The 10,708-nt window shown below is 44.2% G+C and overlaps 2 non-coding genes and 1 pseudogene across 2 annotated transcripts; all 3 read left to right on the top strand.

Annotated features, from left to right (window-relative positions):
- Positions 1-1,857: 1,857 nt before the first annotated feature.
- On the top strand, positions 1,858-2,011 carry LOC149157351 (5.8S ribosomal RNA; annotated as a pseudogene).
- Positions 2,012-3,755: 1,744 nt separating this feature from the next.
- On the top strand, positions 3,756-3,909 carry LOC149157350 (5.8S ribosomal RNA). The gene has a single exon (XR_016262146.1). It is a non-coding gene; the product is annotated as a 5.8S ribosomal RNA (ribosomal RNA).
- A 247-nt stretch (positions 3,910-4,156) lies between these two features.
- Positions 4,157-7,457, top strand: LOC149157349 (25S ribosomal RNA). Its single transcript, XR_016262136.1, has one exon. It is a non-coding gene; the product is annotated as a 25S ribosomal RNA (ribosomal RNA).
- The last annotated feature ends 3,251 nt before the right edge of the window (positions 7,458-10,708 follow it).

Genomic DNA, 10,708 nt, shown 5'->3' with positions numbered 1-10,708 from the left:
GCAAGGTAGCCCTCTCGGGACCTACGTTGAAATGCAGAACCCCTTCATAGAGCCTGCACTGGGGCAGAAACGAGAATTCTATCCGGGTTCTGGGTCACGATTTGCAGTTTAATCTATGGTTTTTGGCCGAGTAAAAGCAATCAGTAATGCACAATCAGAGGGTTGATTTAAAGGAGATGTAAGAGCTATCACAAAGGGCAATCAGATCATTTGTGAATCCACTGTTCAAATCATAAACAGATCCAGTGAATGGATTGAAGTAGCAGATGTCTACTTTGCATTTGTAAATGGAATATGCAGTTCGATTGCTACTTCTAAGTTTACGAAACAAACAACAAGAGAAACACAAAAAAACTAATTAGACACGTTCCCCAGCGGAGTCGCCATTTTGTTGTGGGAAAAAGTGTCTATTCAGAATGACCCTATCCCACTAAGGTGTGACAGTGACCTTAGCAACAAACAAAGACAACTACTTTTGTATTCTTCTTTATGAACTATAAACAAAGAGGAATAGGATGAACCAACCTGTGTCTTGCGCTAGTCCTTTGATCCAATCTCTCTCCTCTTTGACAGCTTCCAGCTACCTGCTCCCTTACTTGCCCAGCTTCACCAAGTTGCTGTAAGATCACAGAAGAAGAAAACTACACAAAGACATGGATTTATATTCATAAATAGCTTAGGATCAGATTTAAGCTAAACATACAAATGTAACAAACATCAATGATACACAAGCATGTAGGAGAAACTCAAATAGTTTTATTGATATAACAAGAAGATCCAGGAGGAGTTACAACCGATGATTCCTGATCTAGCATCAACCTCCCAGCAAAGGAATCGCCTCTTCACCTCCAACAAAGCATAAATCACCCAATACTATGATATCTATCTCAAAACCAATAGCAATTCTCTCCAATGTACAAAATTCCAGCCTCCGGATCTCTGGGATGAGGGATCCATATATAGATGTATGCAAAGAAGATGAGTCAGCTTGTCATTTGACTAGTGGCTTCTCTCTGTCAGTTCTTGCTTCCACTTGGAGACTGAGAGCCTCTTACTCATCCTTGGTCGAACTCAGTGAGGCAAGTGTCATTGGAGAAGATTCTGGAAGCTTCCATTGTCTTTCCACCTCGCGGAATGGCACTTCCATTTGTCATTTCCCGCTCAACGCACCCTGGTAGTGCATTCAGGTGCATTGCAATGCACCTAGCTATCGTACTTGGGTGCTATGCAACGCAAGTAGCTAGTGGAGCAGCTTAAATGATCCTGATTTGACTGATTCTGAGCAGTTTCTGGTGGAGAACTTCTGGGAGAAGCTGTAATTTGTTGACCTTGTTCCTCTAGGGGTCGGAACAACACTTTTAGGGACTTAGGATCCCTTGGTTTATGGACATTTCATGCTTAGAGCTGTAAGGCACAAAAATGTCTATAACAACAAGGCTTGGGAGGCTTGTACTTTGTTTGAGCCTCCCTTTGTGAGCCGATAGCCATGTTTGATCTCTATTTCTTTCACCTTGTTTTCTTCCCTTCTTCCTTTCGATCCCTAGGTTTTTGGAGGAAAGGGGGAATTGTTGTGGACTGGTGTTCGGGAAGGATTAAAAGTAGTGTGATCTCCTGGGGTGGCCACCCTAGTCCTTCTCAATTACTGTTCCATGCATTTCCACCCTTTTTGTGAGGGCGTGGGGCTCAGGAATATTGTTCTCTATTTGAGCCTCCTCCTATGAGTGGGATAGACACCTTTGCTTCTCTTTCTTTCATGTATTTTTATGCCTTTCCTCCTTTTGGCCCTTAGCCTTACATTTGTTGTGGGGAGTGCCCCTATTTAGTGTTGTGGTAGATTTTTTGGTAATACATGGAAATGCCTCTTGGTAACGAATATCTCAGCTCTTGTTATGATGAATAACATAGTGAAATGCGATACTTAGTGTGAATTGCAAAATCCTATGAATCATCGAGTTTTTGAAAGAAATTTGCACCTGATGCCTCAGTCGATGGCACATCTGTATAGGCATTGCATCGCATTCAAATGCGCTCCCTACAATATGTGGTCATTCGTGCCCAATGCGGTGCAGTTGGCTAAAATACCTCAAGCGATGTTTTGTGGCATGCGTCGGTGAGCGGTGATCTTGTCCCCTTGGACGGTCAGTCGACATTAGCTGATGCATTCTTTGTGGGGCATCACTCAAACTTGCTTTGCTCTCCCTCGTCCTCCCATCGGGTAGGGAGGATTTAGCTCCAACTTTGCAACCTTAGCTCAAGCGAGAACACCCACTGAGTTTAAGCATATAATTAAGTGGAGGAAAAGAAACTTACAAGGATTCCCCTAGTAGCGGCGAGCGAACTGGGAAGAGCCCAGCATGAAAATTGGGCAGCAACGTCACCTGAATTGTAGTCTATAGAAGCATCCTCAGCGGCAGACCTGGGCCAAGTCCCTTGGAAGGGGGGGCCTAAGAGGGTGACAACCCTATCGGGCTAGGACCCTGCCGCATCATGAGGCATTGTCGGCGAGTCGGGTTGTTTGTCGTCGAGGGAATTCCTCGTCCTCTCATGATCCACTCCCCTTCTAAGGAAAAAAGAAGTAGCGAGTTGTGTCTTTCTTCCTCCCTTTGGATTGTGAGTGTTTTGTGGGACTTGGTCATTTCTTTGTTTTGTAGTGTGCACTTTGTGGATGTCCCTCTTTTTAGTGGCCTTGCACCATTGATGTATTTGACCCCCGTTGACTTTCTCGCTGGAAAGGTTGTTGGGTGTTTTGTACACAAAGGGGTGCAATAGCGGGGTGGGTTTGTGCCGGGATGGGGGGTTGTTTACCTCTCAGTAACATGCTCCAGACACTGGTCTCATTGGGGTTGGGGAAGCTTGTTCTCTGTTTGAGCTTCCCCCTGTGAGCCGGTAGACACGTTTGATATCTCTCTTTCTTTCATGTTGTTTTCTTCCCTTCTTCCTTTTGGCCCCTAGCTTTACAAAGAAAAGGCGGGATTGTTGTGGATTGGTGTTCGGGAAGGACGAAACGCAGTGTCAGCTCCTAGGGTGGCCACCCTAGTCCTTCTCAATCGTAATCCCCTGCAGTTCCCTCATTTTTGCCAAGGCACGGGGTTGGGGAAGATTGTTCTTTGTTTGAAGCCTCCCCTTGTGAGCCGATAGCCATAGTTCATATCCCTTTCTTTTATGTTGTTTTCTTCACTTCTTCCTTCTGGCCCTTAGCTTTATAGAGAAAAGGTGGGATTATTGTGGATTGGTGTTCGGGAAGGACAAAACATAGTGCGAGCTCCCGGGGTGGCCACCCTAGTCCTTCTCGATCATCGTCCTCTTCAATTCCCCCCTTTTTGCGAAGGCACGGGGCTTGGGAGGCTTGTGCTTTGTTTGAGCCTCCCCTGTGAGCAGGTAGCCACATTTGATCTCTATTTCCTTCACCTTGTTTTCTTCCCTTCTTCCTTTCGGTCCCTAGCTTTACGGAGAAAAGGGGGAATTGTTGTGGACTAGTGTTCAAGAAGGATTAAAAGCAGTATGAGCTCCTGAGGTGGCCACCCTATTCCTTCTCAATTGTTGTTCCATGCATTTGTCCCATTTTTGTGAGGGTGTGGGGCTCGTGGAGATTGTTCTCTATTTGAGCCTCCTCCTATGATGGGGGTAGACACCTTTGTTTCTCTTTCTTTCATGCATTTTTCTTCCTTTCCTCCTTTTGGCCCTTAGCCTTACATTTTTTATGGGGGGTGCCCCTATTCAATGTTGTGGTGGATTTTTCGGTAATACGTCGAAACAACTCTTGGCAATGGATATCTCGACTCTTGTTACTATGAAGAACGTAGCGAAACACGATACTTAGTTTGAACTGCAGAATCCTGTGAATCATCGAGGTTTTGAATGAAATTTTCGCATAAGGCCTTGGTCGAGGGCATGTTTGTCTAGGCATCGCATCCAATTTAAACTTACTCCCTGCAATATGTTAGGGAGCAGCAAAGTTGGTCGTCTATGCCCAATGCAGTGTGGTTGGCTGAAATACCTCAAGCGATGTTTCGTGGCGTGAGTCAATGAGAGGTGTTCTTGTCCCCTTGGATGGGCAGTCGACATTAGCTGATGCAAGCTTTGTGTGGCATCACTCGAACTTGCTTTGCTCTCTCTTGTCCTCCCATCGGGTAGGGCGGATTTACCTCCAACTTTGCGACCTCAGCTCAAGCGAGAACACCCGCTGAGTTTAAGCATATAATTAAATGGAGGAAAAGAAACTTACATGGATTCCCCTAGTAGCGGCTATTGAATCAAGAAGAGCCCAACATGAAAATCAGGTGGCAGTGTCACCTGAATTATAATCTATAGAAGCGTCCCCAGTGGCGAACTTAGGCCAAGTCCCTTGGAAGGGGGCGCCTGAGAGGGTGACAACCCCATCGGGTCGGGACCCTACCGTATCATGAGGTACTGTTGGCGAGTCGGGTTTTTTGGGAATGCAACCCTAATTGGGTGGTAAATTCCGTCCAAGGTTAAATATAGGTGAGAGAACGATAGAAAACAAGTACCATGAGGGAAAGATGAAAAGGAATTTCAAAAGAGAGTTAAAGAGTGCTTGAAATTGTGAAGAGGGAAGAGGATGGAGGCTGTTGATGCATCTCCATCAAATGTGGAATGACTCAGGCTGGTCTGCACCTTGACTTGAGGTGAAAACCAACACAGGCTACTGCATCGTCACAAGCGCAGGTGGATTACTGCCTGTCGGTTTACCGTCGCGATGGTTGAGGAATGAACCATGTGCCCTTGTGGCAGACCGTGTGCACCTACGTGCTGGTGGTGGTGGTTGGTGGGATTTCCATTCAACCCATCTTGAAACACAAACCAAGGAGTCTAACATGTGTGCAAGTCAGCAGGTTTAAAAACCTTCGAGGCACAAGGACGCTGACGGGTGAGATGCCCTCTCTGGTGGGGTGCATTATCGACTGACCTTGAGCTTATGAGAAGGGTTTGAGTGTGAGCACACCAGTTGGGACTCGAAAGATGGTGAACTATTCCTAAGTAGGGCAAAGCGAGAGGAAACTTTGGTGGAGGATTGTAGCAATACTGATTTGCAAATCATTCATCTGACTTGGGTATAGGGCCGAATGACTAATCGAACCATCTAGCAGCTGGTTTCCTCTGAAGTTTCCCTCGGGATAGCTAGAGCTCACACACAAGTTTTATTGGGTAAAGCAAATGATTAGAGGCATCGGGGGTGTAATGCCCTCGACCTATTCTCAAAATTTAAATAGGTAAGAGGGTGTGGCTTCTCCATTGAGCTACACCGTGGAATCGAAAGCTCCATTTTTGGTAAGTAGAATTGGTGATGCGGGATGAACTGAAAGTTGAGTTATAGTGTTGAATTGCATGCTAACTAGATCCCAAAAAGGGTTTTGAACGATTAAGATAGCAAGACGGTGGTCATGGAAGTCGAAATACACTAAGGAGTGTGTCACAACTGACCTGCTGAATCAACTAGCCCCGAAAATGGATGGCACTGAAGCACGCAAACTATACTCAACCGTCGGAGCAATTGTCTGGCTCTGATGAGTAGGAGGATGCGGGTGTTGTTGATAAACCTTAGGCGTGAGCTTGGGTGGATCAGTCCCCAGTGCAGATCTTGGTGGTAGTAGCAAATATTCAAATGAGAACTTTGAAGATTGAAGTGTGGAAAGGTTCCCTATGAACAACACTTGAACATGGGTTAGTTGATCCTAAGAGATGGGGAAGCCTTGTATCAAGGGTGCAATCTACATGAGCATCGAAAGGGAATCAGGTTAATATTCCCTAACTGTGACATGGCAGCGGGCCGCAACATTAGGAAATACAGAGACATCGTCGGGGGCCCCGAGAAGAGTTATTTTTTCTTTTCAACAGCTTGCCCACCCTGGAATCGGTTCACCCAAAGATAGGGTCCAGTAGCTGGAAGATCACGACACATTTTGCAGTATCCGGTGTGCCCTTGGCAACCCTTGAAAATCTGGAGGACCGAGTACCGTTCATGCTCGGTCATACTCATAACCGTATCAGGTCTCCAGGGTGAATAGCCTCTGGTCAATAGAACAATGTAGGTAAGGGAAGTCGGCAAAACGAATCCATAACTTTGGGAAAAGGATTGGCTCCGAGGGCTGGGCCTAGGGGTCTTCACACTCAACATGTGGGTTATCAGCAGTCTACCAGAGTTTCTCTCATGGCGAGGGTGGGCTGTCGAGTGTCGATTGGGCTATGAGTGTAGAATGCCCCCTGCTGGGGGCTTTTCCCTAGGCGTCGAACAGTCGACTCAGAACTGGTGAGGACACAGGGAATCTGATTGTTTAATTAAAACAAAGCATTGCGATGGTCCCTGCGGATGCTGACGCAATGTGATTTATGCCCAGTGCTTTGAATGTCAAAGTGAAGAAATTCAACCAAGCGCGGGTAAATAGTGGGAGTAACTATGACTCTCTTAAGGTAGCCAAATGCCTCGTCATCTAATTAGTCACGTGCATGAATGGATTAATGAGATTCCACTATCTCTATATACTATCTACTAAAACCACAACCAATGGAACAGGCTTGGTAGAATCAGTGGGGAAAAAGACCCTCTTGAGCTTGACTCTACAATAAGTGGGCGTTGTTTTCAACACAAGTTAAATACCACTACTTTTAATGTTATTTTACTTATTCTATGGGGCGGAGATGGGGCACTACCCCTATTTTTACCCTTAAGGCACATTTCGGCAGGTTAATCCGGGCAGAATACATTGTCAGGTGGGGAGTTTGGCTGGGGTAGCACATTTGTTAAAAGAGAATGCAGGTGTCCTAAGATGAGCTCAACGAGAACATAAATCTCGTGTGGAACAAAAGGGTAAAAGCTCATTTGATTTTTATTTTCAGTATGAATACAAACCATGAAAGCGTGGCCTATCGATCCTTTAGATTTTCAGAATTTGAAGCTACAGGTGTTAGAAAAGTTACCACAGGGAAAACTAGCTTGTGGAAGCCAAGCATTCATAACGACATTTATTTTTAGTTCTTCGATGTTGGCTCTTCCTATCATTGTGAAGCAGAATTCACCAAGTGTTTGATTGTTCACCCACCAATAGGGAATGCGAGTTGGATTTAGATAGTCATGAGACATGTTAGTTTTACCCTACTAATGAACCGCACCGCAATAGTGATTCAACTTAGTATGAGAGGAACCATTAATTCACACAATTGGTCATCGCGCTTGGTTGAAAATCCAATGGTGCGAAGCTACCATGTGTCATATTATGACTGAATGCCTCTAAGTCAGAATCCACACTAGAAGCAGTGCATGTCACTCTTGGACTATATCTCGACCCACAGTAGGGGCGTCGCTTTGAAGTTCAATTCCAAACAGTCGTTGAGAAGAATCCTTTGTAGATGACGTAAATACGTGAAAGGGTATTGTAAGTGGCAGAGTGGCCTTGCTACCATGATCCACTGAGATTTAGCCCTTGGTTGCCTCGATTCAAAGCTTTGCTCTTGTCACAAACAAATCCAGAAAACCCTCCCACTCTTGCACCTTTGCCTCTTCCTCTAGACAAATTTTTTTTTTTGCTTGGGTGGGGGAAATTTAGGGCTCCACACAACGATGGAAAGGGCATCGAAGCCCAGGAAAATTGGGGTTTCCATGTCACGCTCTGGTGCCCAAAATTTTGGGGTTTCCAAGTCACACCCCAACGCCCAAAATTTTGGGTTTCCACGTTGTGACGAAAAAGGCACCCAAGCATGGGAAAAATTGGGGTTTCCATGCCATTTGGGGTTTCTACTTGGTGCCTAAAATTTTGGACTTCCACCCAGTGCAAAAAAATTTTGGGTTTCCATGTCGCGCCCAAAATTTGGGGTCTCCACCTAGTGCCAAAATTTTGGGGGTTCTGCCCTATGCAAAAAAATTGGGGTTTCCATGTCGCACCCAAAATTGGGGATTTCCATGTCACACCCAAAATTTGGGGTTTCCACCCGGTGCCTATAATTTGGGCTTTCCGCCTGGCACAAAAAATTTGGGGTTTTCATGTCACGCCAAAAATTTTGGGTTTCCAAGTCACACCTGAACGAAATTTCGTTTGGGTCGTGCACCCATGGAAACCCCAAATTTCGTTTGGGCGAGTCGGGTCATGTCACGTGTGGGTGCCCATGCAAATGCGTTCAGGCGAGTCAGGTTGGGTCATGTTGTGTCATGTGTCAGTGCTCGGGAACATGTGGCTATACAAAAAATGCTAATAGGTGATTGCCTGTGTGCCTCCTACAAATTCGTGTGACCCGTTTGCTTGATGCTCCCTCGTGCCTTTGTTCGGGTCGTGCACCCATGGAAACCGCAAATTTCATTCGAGTGGGTACGGTCGTTGTTATATACATTTTTGGGCACTTCATCCCCAAGCATAAAATGTCCATAAAACAAGGGCTTCTAAGTCCTTAAAAGTTTTGTTCCAACCCCTAAAGGAACAAGGTCAACTGATTACATCTTCTCCTAGAAGTTCTCCATTAAAAACTACTCAGAACTGGTCAAAACAGGATCATTTCACCTGCTCCATAGGCAAAGTGCGTTGCATCTCACCTAAGTACACTCAGTGGGTGCGTTGCATTTCAAAAAGCCCTTCTATGGGGTGCGATGGGTGAGAAGAGACAAATGGCAGTGTCAATCCGCGAGGTGGAGAAGCATGGAATCTTCCAAAAACTTCTCCTGTGAAACTTGCCTTTCTGAATTCGACCAAGGATGAGTAAGAGATCATCAATCTCCAAGTGGAAGCAGGAACTATCAGAGGGAAGACACTAATCAAATCACAAGCTGACTCATCTCCCTTACATATATCTATATATGGATCCCTGATCCCAGAGATCCACGGGGCTGGAATTTTGCATCTTGTAAGGAATTGCTGTTGGTTTCTTGAGGCAACACCATAGTGTTGGGTGATCTAAGCTTTGCATGAGGTGAAGAAGGGCTTACTTGCTAAGAGGATGATGCTGGGTCAGAACAACTGGTTGTAACTCTCTTGGCTCTTTCTTGATTATCAATAAAGCTATTCAAGTTTTCCTCCATACTCTTGTGTAATCTATGTTTTGTGCATTTGTATGGTCAATTTACATCTGATCCTAGATTGTTTACGATAATAGATCCATGTTCTCGTATAGTGTTATGTTGCTTTGATTCTACAGGTACTCTGTAAAGCTGGGTATACAAGGAAGCAAGTAGCAAAGGACTATCAGAAGAGAGAGGAATCGAGCAAGGAACCAAGCACAAGACAGAGGTTGGTCTCCTTTATTCTTCTCTCATCTATCTTTCATAAAGGAAAACGAAAGTAGTTTTACTTTGTTTGTTTCTAAGGTAGCTACCACACCTTAGTGGGATTAACAGTTTTGCATAGACACTTTTCCCTGTAACAAAATGGCGACTCCGCTGGGGAGCAACTAGGTTGTTTGTTTATCTACATTTGTTTACTTTATAAACTTACAGACATAGCCTGAAGTTGAACTAGGTAGCTTTCGAACTGCATTTGCTATGCAAATGCAAAGTAGATAAATGCTGCTTCAGTCAATCTTTGGGTTTTGTTTATGAATTAAACAACTGATTTACAAACTCTCTAATTGCCCTTGTGGTGGCTTTAGTAACCTCCTTAGATCTACCCCTGTTGTTCACTTATTGATTACCACTTGCTCGGCCAAAGTCCCTGAGATGAACTGCAAACTGTGACCCGAAACCCAAGCAAAGTCTCGTCCCTAGCCCAGCGCACTCTCTGTTCTGCGAATCTGAAATTCAGCGCACTTCCCTAGTGTAGTAGGTGCGCTGCATTTCAAATTCACTGTGTTACAGGTGCACTGATCAGACTAGGCATTGTTCCTGAATTTTGGTTTCTGTTCACTCTTTTTAGATCTATTCACAAATTTTGTTGCCTGTAGTCAGTACACCTCTGTTTGAAATCCCTTTCCTTGCTGATATTCTGCCTCCATTGTGCAAATAACTGTAAATGTTTTTGTGTATTTGTTGAGTCGTTTTTAGTTCTCCTTTGCAAAAAAGTAACGTAATTGTACTGTCGTTTCTTGATTTGAAAGTGTCGCAAGTGTCGTTTTCAGTCTTACAAGGGAGTCTGGTTACTCTTGATAGTCGATTACCCTGTTACTGTTGTATTTGATCTGAATTAGTAGTTTTTCTAGTGTCAAAAGCAAGTCTTCATTTCCAAATCGCAAAGTGTTGTCATTGTCTTCATTTTGATTTTGAAAAGAAACTTGTTAGTAATTGTCGCTTTGAAGAGTAATTCATATTTGCGCATTAGCTTTCTTTTTATCATTCACATATTAAGAAGGCTGAAAACAAATACATGCATGTGCATTTTCATTTAGACTGTTTGATTGGTTTGATTTAGGACAGTGCATATAGTGTGTGCTCTTTGCTCTTTGTTGAAAGAATTCTATCTTTCTTTCCTTAGTAGCTAGGATTGTCATTGCACAAAGAAGATAAAAGACTGTTTATCATCTTAGATTTCATTTTAGGAATTGTACATCTACATCACGCGGTGAACCTGAAAGGCAAATTTCTTAAGCAAGATCAACTATAAAATAAATTTAATGAATCTAACAACGCTTTGGAACCTAATGCACAACATCTAGAATTCTAGGCTAGAGACATATTCGAACGTCGTAAAGCCTGGTAACTGTTGTTCTCACTGTTGGTTGGGTGATTCCTCCACTTTGAGACGATAAGTGCCGGTACGAACTTGTGCTCCCACAT

The sequence above is a fragment of the Pinus tabuliformis genome, chromosome 5_2 (genome assembly GCF_031772625.1).
Source record: "Pinus tabuliformis cultivar Carrire ecotype Pingquan chromosome 5_2, CPIR1, whole genome shotgun sequence".
NCBI classification, from domain to species: domain Eukaryota; kingdom Viridiplantae; phylum Streptophyta; class Pinopsida; order Pinales; family Pinaceae; genus Pinus; species Pinus tabuliformis.
Note: the sequence above shows the minus strand (reverse complement) of the source record. Positions and strands in the feature narration are given on the sequence as shown.